Source organism: Gopherus evgoodei, chromosome 4 (genome assembly GCF_007399415.2).
Source record: "Gopherus evgoodei ecotype Sinaloan lineage chromosome 4, rGopEvg1_v1.p, whole genome shotgun sequence".
Taxonomy (NCBI): Eukaryota; Metazoa; Chordata; order Testudines; family Testudinidae; genus Gopherus; species Gopherus evgoodei.
The window spans coordinates 132,182,368-132,198,132 of NC_044325.1; the positions used below are offsets into that span (position 1 = coordinate 132,182,368).

Sequence of the window (15,765 nt, forward strand, 5' to 3'; positions counted from 1 at the left end):
ATGATTCTGAGTGAATATGTCCCTGTTCTCTTGTGTGCATTAGTGTGTTATCCATGTGTGCAGGTCCCTGGGGATCCTTTGGGCCAGTCCTCAGCTGGTGTAAATCAGCTGCCTTGTGGAGCTATCCCAGCTTACATCAGCTGAAGAGCTGGCCCATCATTTCTATTGCAGCAGCACCTTCCAACCCCTGATAGGGATCAGGGCTCCTAACTTGGCAGCCTACATACAGGTAACACAAAGACAGTCTCTGCCTGTGCTTGCATGAAACCTGTAAAGGATTCTCACAATGGAGATGGGCCAGGCTGTCACCAGTCCGACTTGGGTTTCACACTCCTCATTGGATCCAGGAGGCCACATTGGTGTAAATTTGGGGTAACACCATCAGCTTCAGTACAGTTACTCTGGATTTACAGCAGTGTCACCGAGCCTGGAGTCTGGCCCAGGGTTCTTGAGCTCGGTGAAAGAGGCTCCGGACCAGATGTGTATTTCAGTTCTGGGTTTGGAATCAGAACCTTGATGGCGGGGCTGTGTGTGAAGAACAGGCCAAAGTCCTAGATCCAGCTCTTCAGAGCGATATCACAGAGAAGTCTCTACACCCCAGCTGAGCTCAGGGCCCCATTAGCCTGGGCGCACACACAGGGAGAGGCATGCCCTGCCTGGTAGGGTTACAGCCCTACACACACAAGTCCGATGGTGGGGGGAAGGACTTATCAGTGTACTCGTCTTACAGATGGAGAACTGAGACACAGAGCGATGAAAGTCTGTGGCAGTGCTAGGAACTCAGCGCCGATCTCTGGAGGCCCTGTTCAGTGGTTTAACCACAAAGCCCCACCTCTCAGGGCTTCTCACTTGCTGCTATTTATTGTTTGAAGGGAGTTATCCCAGGCCCCAATCCTGCAGCTGAATCGTGGGCCTGGGAGGAGCCCATCTGCTGCAGCAGGACTCTGCATGGGCCTGTGGGGATGGAATTGCAGGATTGGCTCTGACCTCCGCAAAGCGTGGTGCATGCAGCATTTGGGACAGACACTGTATAAAGTCACCTTCTACTTCACTGACTTTTTTTTTAAAAAGACGGAGCTGGCTAACTTTTCCCTGCTCAGAATGGTTCAACAGTGATTTGGCGAAGAGCTGAGATCAGGAATGTCCATTGTCTGCCCTGGGGCAACTTTTGGCGGCAACGAGATAAAATCCATGCAGAGTCTGCTCTGTTTGCTTGTGATGGAAGTTCCAGTAGACCCCTACTCAGCACCTCACAAATGAGGTGGTACTTGAAATGCAGGCAGGTTTTAGGTCCAATTCCTACAGTCCTTTTGTAGGCTAGCCTCCCATTATTATTAGTATTTGGTGTCAGAGCAGTGCCTGCAGCCGTGGCTGAGATCAGGGTTCACTGTGCCGGATGCTACACACACACAGTGCGCAAGATGGTCCATGCTCCAGAGAGCACATAGTGGAAGGGAAGTGAGGTTGAGAAAGGTGAAATGGCTCTGTCCACAGTCTGCTTCATTGCTGGGAATACAGCCCAGTCTCCTGAGTCCCACCGGACTTGCTGCTGCCTCTCCTGGAGATATCTTGGACCTTGCCTCCTGTTGTGTTTCTCACCCCTTCTCCTGTGCTCCGTCAATGACATCAGATCTGACACCCTAATAATATTCTTCTCCCCTCCCAGGGCCTTTCACCCCATGGCCTGCCCCCGTGGCATACCCTTCATTCATGGCATACACACTGACATGTTAGCTAAACATAAATACTTTGGCTGGAAGGTTGCAACGTCTCACAAGTTTGTGTCCTAGAATGCTGAACAATAGCACACAGGACCAAAAAACAGAGAGAGACAAAGCAGGCTGCTCACTAAGGCATAAGGCCCAACTCAGTCCACCTTCCTATAGGCTGGGTGGCTGCAGGCAGACTGCTTGCTCCTAGGCCTGGATTGCACACTGCCCTACAGAGCCCCCAGCCTGCAAGCAGGACCAGGAACCCCCCTGATATTTAAAGAGTCAGTCTTCAATTTTAACACAGCTTTCAATACGCCACTCTTCTCTCCTCCTGGTTTATCAAACAACCTAGTCAGAGTGCTCATAAAAGCTCACTCCTCCCATGATGCCCATAGGAAGCAAGCTCATGACTGCATAAAAGAGAAAAGCCCAGAAATCACACTCCCCATCCTGTGTTCTGTATTGTCCTGTAGCTTGGCCTTTGACCCTAGTTCGGCCTAAGGTCTGTGCAGGGCTGTGCCGAGGCCTGGTAATCTGCCTGCGTGGATCTGCCTGCAAGACTGGGGCTTGTCATGACAAACTTTTTGGGGCAGGTGCTTTATCTCTTGTATGTACCAGGGACATTACCAGCACTAAACCAGTGCCTCATCCAGCTGCGGGGGAGGGCGGTTGCCTGTGGGAAGACTGCGGGGTGTGGTCCCCAAAACACAGTACATTTTGGATCAGCCTTCAGAAGGCCCCAGCTTCCCTTTAGGCACCAAAATAAGGGCCTGGGTTTTCGGGAGAGCTGAGCTTGTTGGGCACTGTCTCTGGAAATCTAACCCCTAATGTTCCAGGGCAGGTGCAAGGTGCTGGGCTCTGCTGCAGATCTGGCCCCTCATGTTTTTGTGATGCCCTGAAGTAAATATCCCCCATTCATGGCTGGCTGCTGGAATCCAGGGCCAGCCCTCTGGGCTCCACTTGCCACCTTCTTTGGTGCTTTGAGAGGTGATTTTCTAAGGGCATGTCTACACTACCCACATTACAACCCGGCCGCGGCAGCCCTCTGATGTGGGCAGTGTAGTCGTGCTTTTTGGCCGGGGAGAGCTCTCCCAGAGATAAAATATAACCATCTTGAACAAGCGGTGGGAGCGCAGCTCCCGGAGATAAAGCATTGTCTATATCGGCACTTTTCAGCGCTAAAAATGTTTGTCGTGCGGGGGGCATGTTTTTTCACACCCCTGAATGACTTAAGTTTTAGCACTGAAAGTGGCAGTGTAGACACAGCCTAAGCTCCCTGACAATCCCACTGTGCAGGCAATAGCGGTTCTTCAGAAGCCTACTTGTGAAGCGGACTTTTGTCCAGGAAAACCTCCTACCGCCTGCCGGGGGGAAGGATCCCCAACCCTGACGAGGTTTGCCTCTTTGAAGCAAGGGAAATCAGTCTCTTTCCCAGCCCTGCTGGATGATGGATGGTCTGTGACCAGGCAGGGAGACATTAACATGGCACTTGTCCTGCCCTGTGGGTTATTTTTAAAGAGCTGATTATCAGAGCAGGAAGAATCCACACAGTGTTCTGTGAATTCCCCTGTTGTCTGGCTAAGACAAAGAAGCCTAGGAGCAGGGCAGGCAGGAGAGGGGTATTGGAAGGGAAGCCGCTGGGGATCACCACTGTGTTTATCACTGGCTTTCTGCCTTTAATTTCTGTTGTTCTTGGGCAGGGAATGTTTGCACAGCACAGTGCAGTTTGGTCTGCGTGCTGCTTCCATTGGCACATAGCAGCTGAGAGCTATGGAGCAAGGCAGGTTTAGAAACTGTCCTGATCCCTGGCGACAAGAGGCAGAGAATGTGACAAGGTTTCTGGGATCAACAGAGTCTTTATTGCTCACTGTGCTAACATGCAAACCTGATAATCCAGCCTCTCCCACCCACCGACAGCCACTGGCCTTCACCCGCTCCTCAACATGGTCACTTCTGCAAAAGCAATTGCAGTTTGTTTTCTTTTCCAGGCGGGCTGGATTTTCCTGAATGACTTAGGAGTCAATGGGACTTGTGCTCCTAAATCACTTTGGCACTTTGAAGCTGCCACCACCAGTGTACTGTCAGGAGGGAGAGCATAGTGTGGTATTATTCACAGCGCACGAGGCAGGAGCCCAGGACTCTGTTTCTGGCTCTGTCGACCTTGGGCTCGTCACACCAGATTTTCAAAGATAGACACTGGTTTTGGTGTCAAACTTGAAACACTTAGGGCCTGATTTCCCAAAGTGCTGGGCACCCCCAAATCCCAGCTGAAGCCAGGGGACCCTGGGGGTGCTCTGCATCTCGGAAATCAGGCTGGGGGTCTCACAAAGCACCCCAAACCAGTTTAATCCTTCTGTGCTGCAGTTTCCCCAATTACAAATAGGTAAAAATGAGATCCTGACCTGCTTCCCAGGGGGTTGTGCGACTGAACCCCCTGTTGGTGAAGTGCTTTGGGATCCCTGCGTGGAAGGCACTATATGAATGATCTAAGGACGGTCTATTAAAACAAATCCTATTTTGCACTTCTGTAGCATGCTTAACCCACAGAGCTCAAAGCGCACTTCAGTATCGTCACCCCACAGTACAGATATGGAAACGGAGGGACAGGGAGCTTGGATTAGGCTTACCCATGGCCACAAAGCAAGGTAGTGTCAGAGCTGGGACCAGAGCCCTGGTCGGTCATTAGTCAAAAGAAGTGAACAAACCATGTTTGTAATGCAGCCCGCTTGATTTGTGTCAGGCATTTGCAGTGGGTCGGGCCAGAAGGGACCGTGCTGATGATCTAGTCTGAGCCCCTGCACAGCACAGGCCAGAGGACCACCCCTGGGTTCCCACGTGCAGCCCATAAGCTGCGTTTGAGCTAGAGCGGCTCGGCTAGACAAATGTCCAGTAGGACATGTGGTTTAGCACTGAGCTCTTCTGGTCCCCGTTGGCAATCCCAGCCTGGCCGGACAGCGCAGGATGCAATCATTGGCTTCCCTGTTGTTGCTGTGAATTGGGGAGAGTCTCCCGTGAGAAGTGAGGCTGAGGCTGCACTGGACAGGGGTGCCAGCACAGCTTGATCAGCACGGCTGGACCGGCAAACTCTCCTCCTGGAGATGCAGCATCCACCGGCCAGAAAGTGCTGTTGCTAGTATAGCTTGTACCATTTCCCTGAGCGAAATACACCCCAACCCACATTGCTATGGCAGCAAAAATGTCTAGTGTAGCCCTGGCTGTGGATTACAGGTGTTGGCATCTGAGACAAAGCCCAGGCTCCAGATAAGCTTGGCCTTGCTGTGATGACATAGCAGGAATGCAGAGAGAAGGGGGCGTCTGTGCGGCCATGGGATTGATCCAGTGCAAGGGAGCATGTGAGCTCCCAGGTACAAAGCAGTGCTGAGCAACTGTCCAATTGGCTTATCACCTTGGAAGGACCTTGGTTTTATTTAACCAGGAGCTGTCCAAATTTTGCCAACTCCCCTGGATGGGGAAGGGGAAATTGGGCCAGGCTGGAAACACGAAGAATAAAACCTCAAATCAGCCGCACGATGTTCCAGGAGATTCCTTGGCACCGGCCTAAGGTATCGCTCACCCTGCACTGCAGTGCGGACTGTGGGGGGTGGGTGAATGACAGTGCACCCAAAAGTGGGGAGCACTAACTGCCCCATGGGGATGCTGCTGGCCCAAACGAAAAGGTTGTTAGTTTGCACTACCATAGGCCTGTTTGAAAGAGGTCTTGTGCTCCTTACTAACGTTAGGCCAGTGGTCCCCAACCTTTTCGTCTGGCGGGCGCCAGATGAAGGACCGTGGCGGCGGTGAAGCACCTGCCGAAATGCCGCCGAATTTCAGCGGCATTTCGGTGGCGATGCCTCTCGATGACGTCGCTTGTCGGCGGCAAGTGGCGTCATCGAGAGGCGGCACAGCTGAATTTCTGCAGCGTTTTGGTGGCGATGCCTCTCGATGACGTCACATGTCGGCAGCAAGTGGTGTCATCGAGAGGCATCGCTGCCAAAACGCCACAGAAATTCGGCGGCATTTCGGCAGATGCTCCACCGCCGGCCAGGATGCGGGCGCATTTAGATGCCCCCGTGGGTGCCATGGCTCCCGCGGGCACTGTGTTGGGGACCCCTGCATTAGGCACTTTGGGAAATCCTACCTGCAGTCTCTGTGAGTAACATTTCAAAAGTGCTCGGTGACACACTGAAAGCCAATGGGACATAGGCTACTGGGTAACTGAGGCACTTTTGAAAATGTTTCCCACAGAGATGACAGGTGGGATTTTCAAATGCACCCTAGTGAATTAGGAGCACAAGTTCCATTGACTTTCAGATGCTTTAGCGGTACCTCCCTAGCCTGGACAGGGGTGCTGCTGGGCCCACATCCCTCACCGGAGAATTGGAAGTCCTGACCTTTGCACCTTCCCAAGGGTTCTCTGTAACATCAGCTGTAAGGAACGATAATGGGTTAGATCCTCAGCCGGTGTAAATCAGCATGGCTCCATTGGAGTCTGTCGACCTAGACTGATTTCCACCAACTGACCATGTAGACCATAGTCTTGTTTTAAAGTGACCCTCTACACTACCTCCATCTAGTGACTACCTGGCACTGTGGGGTCTGGGCTGCCTTTGTGTGCACAGTATAACACCCATCTGCCAGTGAGAGCAGGGAGCTTGTCCTTTCTACTGCTCTACTGCCTGTGACGAACTGGGAAAGTTCTTAATGTTTTCTCTGAATACTGTATTGGTGCCTCAGTGTCCCCATGGCAGTTCTTAAGTATCTGGCAGAGCAAAGGGCCAGTGCACCTAAATGCCTGACACTCTGTCTCCTAGCAACTGATGGCCTGGGCCCCTCCCCTGCAAAGGTGCCAGCTGAAGGTGTTGGAGACAAAGGGATCAGGTGACCTCCTGGCCCGGGAAAGGGGCTGAGCAGAGAGGAGGGGCTGAGGGAGGGGTTGTTAGTCTGGAGCTGGCTGGGGTCGAGTGAAGTGCAGACCTGGGGGGTCTGGTTCACTGCCCCCCAGAATGGACCCAGCCGAGGGGTCCGGTTCGCTGTATCTACAAGCTCTGTTTTAGACCCTGTTCCTGTCATCGAATAAACCTCTGTTTTACTGGCTGGCTGAGAGTCATGTCTGACTGCAAAGTGGGGGTGCAGAACCCGGTGGCTTCCCCAGGACCCCGCTGGGGTGGACTCGCTGTGGGAAGCGCACGGAGGGGCAGAGGATGCTGAATGCTCCAAGGAGAGACCCAGGAGGTGAAGACGTGTGAGCTTCTTGCCCTGAACAAGTCTGCTGCAAGGGAGAGGAGGTTCCCCAAAGTCCGGACTGGCTTGGTGGGGAGCAGTTCCAGAGCATCGCCCGGTGACTCCGTGACAACTGGTGGCAGAGGTGGGACGTACTGCACCCCGTGAATGGCGCTGCTTGCAGTAAGTGACTGGGGAGCAGTAAAACAAAGGGGGGATAATGAGGACCAGGCGTGCTGAAGGCTCAGAGAGGGACGGTTTCAGGGGGCAGTTAACCTCTGGGAGTGTGTGACCAGCGAGAAGGCCTGTTGGAGAAACAGGGTCCCCCTGAGGACTGCAGCGAGCAGTCTCAGGGGTGGAGGAGCTTGCCGCTCGACCCTGGGAGAGAGAAGGATTTTTGCAGTAACAGGGTTCCCCGGGGGATTGCAGGAGCAGTCCCAGGGGCGGAGGAGTCTGCAGCTCGACCCTGGCAAAGAGGTGGTGACCACGAGAAGGGTTGGCACACCAGGGGTTCTTCCTGGAAACCATGGGGGAGCCAAGAGCACACAGGCCTGTGAGTCCAGAGCCACTTGGGAACGGTGAAGTGATGGCCTATCACCATCTCCTTGAGAAGGACATTGTGATCCTGTGCAGAAAGAGAGGGTTATGCATGGGGAAATTCACCAAGGCACAGTTAATCCTGCAGTTGGAGGAGAAGCACCGCTCTGAGGAGCAGATTCCTGGCCCAGATGGGGCTACAAGAGGATCTGAGAGCAGCTGGAGCATCAGCCAGGCATCCCCGGGAGTCTGGTCCCCAATCAGACGAGGGTCTTCACGATTGGGTTCCCCATCAGGAGATTGGAGACGGATGGGATGGGAGCAGAGCCCGAGAGAGCGAGAGGACCATGAGAGAAAGGAAGAGCCCGAGGAAAAGCTGCAGGAGAAGCAGCAGCAGCGTGGATTGGTGATGGTGAAGCAGAGAAACATAGGGGGCTGCCCAGGGGTCAGTGGGGAAACACGCCTGCAGGGGCGAGACCCTGGGACAGAGAGAACTGTGGTGGTGCAGCCCCAGATGCTGAGGGACTGTGGGACCTGGGTGAAGTTCCCTGGGGTGAAGCCCCTCGCCCTGCCTATGGCCCAGATCCCTGTGCAGACCCAGGAGTGGTTGGGCTGGCTGGTAGTTGGGGTTCTCCAGGATATCAGCTGGGAGGTCCTGTTGGGGGGTGACTGTCTCCCCATGGGACAGGATCCAGGCCCTGCTCCTGTAACGGCCGAGGGTTTGAATTTAAATCCAGGGAACCAATTGGCTAGGATGGAAATGGTCAGTGAAAATGCAAATGACCTGGCTGGCAGTGGGGAGGGGCTGCTGAGCTCAGGATACCTGCCTGCCTGCAACCAGCCCCCTGGGGCTGAGTGGGAGGGAGAGATGCTCCCTGCCCCCCTGCACACCGGAGAGGGGGCTCACGCTGGCTCTGATGCTGTGACCAGAGCAGAGAGCTCGCAGCCTGCCCCCACTGGGACAGCAAGGGCAGTGCTGAGCACCGGGGGAGCTGAGACCCCAGCTGAGTGCAGGGACACCCAGGCAGGGCAGGTCAGCTGCCAAACAGGTTTGCCTGGTCCAGACGTGCTGCTGGGAAGTGATTACACAGCAGGAAGGGAGCTACCAGGGACAGGGCTCAGGGGGGCTGTGACCCCAGGTCCAGCCAGCGAGAGGGAGCAGGTCCCACTCCCTGCCCCAGCCGCTGAATCCCAGACTGAGCTGCAGAAGGATCCCTCCTTGGAGAAGCTGAGGGAACTTGCTGGCCACAGCACTGCAAACCCCCTTAGGGAAGGCTGCAGGGACAGAGTCCTGCAGGAGAAGGGATTTCTGTACCGGGAATGGGCTCCCCAAGGGGAAATAGAACTGGGGGGAATCAGGAGGCAGCTGGTGGTACCCCAGGAATCCACAGGGTTCTTCCCGTTCGAGCTGCTGGATGGGAGGAGAGTGAGGGGACCCCTGGACCTGAAGAGGGAGGATTGGATGGAGAAGGGGGAAGATCCCCAGGGGGATCTCTTCCCTGAGGTGGGAGCCAATCTCCCCATCAGGTGTTCCCCATTCAGAGTCACTGGGAAAGCAGCCCAGAACCTGGAGAGAGAGGTCAAGGACCTGCTGGCTTTAGATGGGATCCAGCCGTTTTACAGCCCATGGGCCTCACCCGTGGGACTGATCCCCAAGGGAGACAGGATGATCTGGTTTTGTGGGGGCTATTGGAAGCTTAAAGCCATCACAGTGTCCGATGCCAACCCCATGCCTAGGCCTGGGAAGATTCTAAACAAGCAAAGGGCAATGGAGAACTTGGCCCTGGCAGACATTGATAACATGTGCATCTTTAGCCAGACCTGGGAGGAACAGGTGTCCCAGGTGAAGAGGGGGCTGGGCTGCCTCAAGGAGGTGGGACTGACATTAAAAGCTGGAAAGTGCAAGGGGGGACGGCAGAGGTGTTGTGTCTGGGCCACAAAGTGGGAAGCGGCTGCCCAAGCCCAGAGCTGGCAAAGGCCAAGATGGGGGCTCTTAACCAAGGGAGCCCGAATCACAGACCAGAGTGCTGGGAAAAGACCCAATCCCAGCTTGAAGCCCAGGGGTACTGGGGTGGCAAAGGGTGTGGGCTGCATAAACCTTCCCACATGCGGCCTGCAAGTGCCATCAAGCACACCCGACCTAAGGGAGGGCGTAAGACTGGACTGTCCTGGTGTAACTCACACCAAGGGATGGGAGAGATGCTGGGGCATCCATGGGAACCTTGGTGGGTTCGAACTTCCCCAGGTCACTGGCTGAAGTGACCTCGCTCAGTTCGGTCTCGAAGGGGGGAGAGGTGTGACGAACTGGGAAAGTTCTTAATGTTTTCTCTGAATACTGTATTGGTGCCTCAGTGTCCCCATGGCAGTTCTTAAGTATCTGGCAGAGCAAAGGGCCAGTGCACCTAAATGCCTGACACTCTGTCTCCTAGCAACTGATGGCCTGGGCCCCTCCCCTGCAAAGGTGCCAGCTGAAGGTGTTGGAGACAAAGGGATCAGGTGACCTCCTGGCCCGGGAAAGGGGCTGAGCAGAGAGGAGGGGCTGAGGGAGGGGTTGTTAGTCTGGAGCTGGCTGGGGTTGAGTGAAGTGCAGACCTGGGGGGTCTGGTTCACTGCCCCCCAGAATGGACCCAGCCGAGGGGTCCGGTTCGCTGTATCTACAAGCTCTGTTTTAGACCCTGTTCCTGTCATCGAATAAACCTCTGTTTTACTGGCTGGCTGAGAGTCACGTCTGACTGCAAAGTGGGGGTGCAGAACCCAGTGGCTTCCCCAGGACCCCGCTGGGGTGGACTCGCTGTGGGAAGCGCACGGAGGGGCAGAGGATGCTGAATGCTCCAAGGAGAGTCCCAGGAGGTGAAGCTGTGTGAGCTTCTTGCCCTGAACAAGTCTGCTCCAAGGGAGAGGAGGTTCCCCAAAGTCCTGACTGGCTTGATGGGGAGCAGTTCCAGAGCATCGACGGTGACTCCGTGACACTGCCCATTTACACAGTCCCACAGGCCCATGGTCAGTGCAGCCTGAGGCACTCGGGTGCAGAATTCTTGACTCTGCTGGCAGAACATGAGCCTTCTGCTGGCTGCCTCGCCCTTTCCTGCTTTGGTCGTGGCTACAAATGGGCTTGATCTCAATGGCCCTCCTAGTGGGGAGGGAGAAGATGTCAGGAACACCAGGAGGCCATGCACAGGGCTGGGTTCAGATTGTGTTGCTACTTCTGTCAATCAGGAGTGACTGCTGAAGTCACTGGAGTTACACCCAGGGTCAGCGAGAGGGATACAGTCCCAGCCTGTTCAGATCAGCTGATGTGGCTTTGGGAGAGCAGAGAAACTTCTCAGGAGCTTGAGACAGGACCCATCTTCCTTCTCTTCCCCTTTTCGTTGTGTTCAGTCTCACGGTGACCTATCTTGCCTATATGAAGGGTACAGCCCCCACCCCACATGGCAATCCACTCAGTGGCATTGACAAATGCCACGGGCTATGAGGAGCTGTCAAGGTATTATTCCCACTTTGAACTTTAGCGTCCAGAAAGTGGGCACCTGCATGTACCCCTGTCATGGTATAATCCCCCACTCTGAACCTTAGCGTCCAAAAGATGGGGTACCAGCATGAATTCCTCTAAGCTCAATTACCAGCTTAGTACTTGTAGCGCTGCCACCAACCAGGAATTCCAGTGCCTGGTACATTCCGGTCCCCCCCAAAACCTGGCCCGGGGACCCCCAAGACCCAGACCCTCTGGATCTTAACACAAGGAAAGTAAACCCTTTCCCCCACCGTTGCCTCTCCCAGGCTTCCCCTCTCTGGGTTACCCTGGAAGATCACTGTGATTCAAACTCCTTGAATCTTAAAACAGAGAGGAAAATTCACCTTCCCACCTCCTTCTTACTCCCCCTCCCAAACTCTCCCTGAGAGAGAAAGTAATCCTAACACAGAGAGAAATTAACCTCTCTCTCCCCCTTCCCTCCTTTCTCCCCACCAGTTCCCTGGTGAATCCAGACCCAGTCCCCTGGGATCTCACCAGAATAAAAAGACAATCAGGTTCTTAAACAAGAAAAGCTTTTAATTATAGAAGGAAAAAACAGTAAAAATTATCTTTGTAAATTTAAGATGGAATATGTTACAGGGTCTTTCAGCTATAGACACTGGGAATACCCTCCCAGCCTAAGTATACAAGTACAAATTAAAATCCTTTTAGCAAAATACAAATTTGAACTCCTTCCAGCCAAATACACATTTGCAAATAAAGAAAACAAACATAAGCCTAGCTCACCTTATCTACCTAGTACTTACTATTCTGAGCACATAAGAGCCTGTACCAGAGAGATTGGAGAGAAACCTGGTTGCACGTCTGGTCACTCTCAGAACCAAGAGAGAACAACAACCAAACTCTAACAGCACACACAAAAACTTCCCTCCCTCAAGATTTGAAAGTATCCTGTCCCCTGATTGGTCCTCTGGTCAGGTGACAGCCAGGCTTACTGGACTTGTTAACCCTTTACGGTCAAAAGATACATGAAGTACTTCTGTTCTATTAACCCTTAACTATCTGTTTATGACAACCCCATTAAACTTACTTCCTAGCTTAGATCTGATAGTGCTGCCACCAACCAAAAATATAGTGTTTTGGTACACTTCCTTTCCCCCCAAAACCTTCCCTGGGGAACCCAAGACCCAAAATCCCTTGGGTCTTAAAACAGAGAGAAATAAACCATTCCCCCTCCTTTCCCCCTCCCAGATTTTCCCTGAGAGATACACTGATCCAAACTCCTTGGATCCTAAAACAGAGAGGAATTAACCTCCCCCCCCCCAATTCCCCCCACCACTCCCTGGTGAGTTCAGACCCAATCCCCTTGGGTCTTAAACAAGGGAAAAAATCAATCAGGTTCTTAAAAAAGAAAACTTTTAATTAAAGAAAGAAAAAAGTAAAAATTATCTCTGTAAAATCAAGATGGAAAATGTTTACAGGGTCTAAGCTTATACATAGACTAGAGGGACTCCATCCCCCCTAGCCTAAGTTACAAGTTACAGCAAACAGAGGTAAAATATCCTTCCAGCAGAATACACATTTGCAAATAAAGAAAACAACCATAAAGACTAATCCGCCTTCTATCTAGTACTTACTATTTTGAACATGAGAGACTGTTTTAGAAAGATTGGAGAAAGATCTGGTTGCATGTCTGGCCCTTCTTAGCTCTAAGAGAGAACAAAGAACAAAACAAACAGCACAAACAAAGACTTCCCTCCACCAAGATTTGAAAGTATCTTGTCCCCTGATCAGCTGTCAGCCAGGTTCACTGAGCTTGTTAACTCTTTACAGGTAAAGGAGACATTAACCCTTAACTATCTGTTTATGACAGGAGCTCCATCCAAGGTAGACAAGTGTTATCCCCGTTGTACGGCTGAGGAAACAGACGCACAACATGGGGAAGTGACCTGTCCAAGAGCTCATGGGACTCTGGGGCTGCCCCAGGAACTGAACCCACATCTCCTGAGCCTTAGCCACAAGGCCAGCCTTCCTCTCCACCTGAACTCAGTTCTGCTACTCAAGGCTACTTGGTCTCTTTGAAGAGCTCTCCCTGCGGCGCCGGCATTCCCTCGTCAGTATTTATTTTCAGACTTCCCTGAGCATGGTTAATAATCCCCCTGTTGATGCAACATCCCATCCTCTGTGTCCAGTGCATGAGTCAGTCCTGCACCAGACAAGCCTGGGCAAATCAAGTCTTTGTCTTGGGCAACAAGGAAAGTTCTTGGGCCAGAACCCAGCTGTGTTCCTTCTGCTGCTGGCCAGGCACCGGGTGCCCTGGTCCATGGCTGAGTTCTTACCAGAGTGGATGGGTGGGCTGGTGGGAGGGAAGTAGGATAGCAGGGTAGCACTAGGGGACAGAAATGTTGGCCAGGATTTTCAGATGCAAGCACTCTTCTTTTTTTTTTTTTGGCAGCCCCACTTGAGATGCCAGGGTGCTTCCGAGGTGCTGTCTGTATGTGTAACTCCATTTGAAGTCAGTCACCATATGCCTCTCCCCTCCCATTCCCGCTCATCCTGGTAGAGATGTCTAGAGTGCCTCAGAGATGGGCTATACATCCCAGTGTGCTGGACGGGGCGCGGAGACTGTGTTTCTGGCCATGTTTGCAGGAGCGGATGTGCTGCTGAGTGCGGTTCCTGGGATGTGTGTGGGGTTGGGTATGGTAAAGAAAATCCCTTAACTGGGCGTTCCCTTGTTTTGAAGGCCTGCTACACCCACATGCTTTGTGCTGTCAGGCAGAAGTGTGATTATTTACCAGTTACACCACTACGAGCACAAATGTGGTTGCAGTCATACCAGTATACAGGTGCCTTAAGCCAGGAGAGTCTGTTCTCTCTCCTGGATGGGGATGAGTTAGACCAGTAAGAACACCTTCATATCAGTATAGTTGTGTCTACACTTCGGGCTTGGACCACTTTAACCCTAATGGCACTGTTACACAGTACAAGTTCTGTGTGGAGATGAGGGCTGAGGGTTGTGGGGGACTGGTGGCACTTACACACCCAGGCCTGGTTAATGATGACAACAACTAATAATCACCCCCTGGCACCGCCCATCAGCAGCCTGGTTTTCATTGGAGGATCTCAAAGCACATTATAAAGATTTGTTAATTCAGCCTCCCAGCAGACCAGTCTCACTAGCCCTCTTCTGCAGGTGAGGAAACGAAGACATGGGAGGGCAGTGACTTGCCAGCCAGCCAGTTGAGAGCAGAGGAACCCCTGGGCTCTGCTCTGACCACTAGACTGTACTCCCTGCAGATATATCCAGAGAAAAGTCAAAGTTCTGTGACCAAACAGCCCCTTGGACAGGGGCTGGCTCCATTCTATGCAACCTCTCGCTCTGGCTGTGCAGCTACTGCACATCCGTCACTGATCCAGCCTAGACTCGGTCTTGTCTGAAGGAGACAGGTGTGGAGCATTGTTCTAGCCCCGCCTTGGGGGAGGTGGTCAGTGACGGTGAATTTCCTTCTGTTTGCTTCTGGGACGGGGCTTTACAGAAAGAACCGGGCCCCATGGCCCAGCGCTGGCAGCTGGCTGGAGTTCCACTGACTCAGGGTGGGTCTAGCCAAGCGTGTGACTGTAAAAACAACAGCCGCCCAGCATGGGCACTGTACTCCGCAGAGTGTTCGTGGTGGCAACAGCAGGATTCCGGCTGTTTGGTGGAGTCTCCACACCCAGGCCTTTGGAATCTAGCAGCTCAGCTTGATTTCCAGTAAACAGAAATCCAGCCCTTTGTTTGCCTTTTATCTTGCTGCCAAATCTGCATGCTATGTCTGTAACCCATGTGTCAGATGTGACATACCTGGAGTGTCTGTGTCTGGGTTAGCCGGGGAGCCCCTTATGAGGGGAGTGTTTATACAGGGCTGAACGCACTGGTGCTGAGTGAGTAATTATTAGGCTGTTGTGACGGGTTGTCTTAGCAAATGCTGCACTGTTATCTAAGTTCTTGCCAGCAATAACAAACTAGCCCTCCAGTAACGAGCTAGTTTGCAGCTGGGAGGTGGGTGTGTAATATGCTGATTTGGATAGTCCAGTGCCCAGGAGAGATCCCACAATAACAAACAACAACTGGGGTCAGGTTTTCAGTAGGCTAGGTGCTGAGCGCTTGGGGATCTGGCCCTGAGCCCTTTGGGGGAGCTACTTCCACCTCTGTCCTCCTTCACTCTTCCCTGAGGTTTGTTCCTAGCCTGTTCTGCTGTTTGTGACTTGGATTGTAATGTTCTTTGGGGCAAGGGGTGTAGGGGGAGTTTTGAAGACATGCCCAAGTGACTTAGGAGCACATTCACCATTGGAAGACATAAGAACAAAAGAATGGCCATACTGGGTCAGACCAAAGGTCCATCCAGCCCAGTATCCTGTCTACCAACAGTGGCCAATGCCAGGTGCCCCAGAGGGAGTGAACCTAACAGGCAATGATCAAGTGATCTCTCTCCTGCCATCCATCTCCACCCTCTGACAGACAGAGGCTAGGGACACCATTCTTTACCCATCCTGGCTAATAGCCATTAATGGACTTAACCTCCATGAATTTATCCAGTTCTCTTTTAAACCCTGTTATAGTCCTGGCCTTCACAACCTCCTCAGGCAAAGAGTTCCACAGGTTGACTGTGCACTGTGTGAAGAAGAACTTCCTTGTATGTGTTTTAAACTTGCTGCCAATTAATTTCATTTGGTGGCCCCTAGTTCTTGTATTATGGGAACAAGTAAATAACTTTTCCTTATTCACTTTCTTCACACCACTCATGATTTTATATACCACTATCATATCCCCCCTTAGTCTTCTCT

General features: G+C 52.7%; 1 protein-coding gene across 2 annotated transcripts in view; it reads left to right on the plus strand.

The window, feature by feature from the left end:
- The window catches only part of INAVA (innate immunity activator), a 46,172-nt gene that overhangs the window by 875 nt on the left and 29,532 nt on the right, over nucleotides 1-15,765 (plus strand). The gene's annotated exons all lie outside the window — the stretch shown is intronic.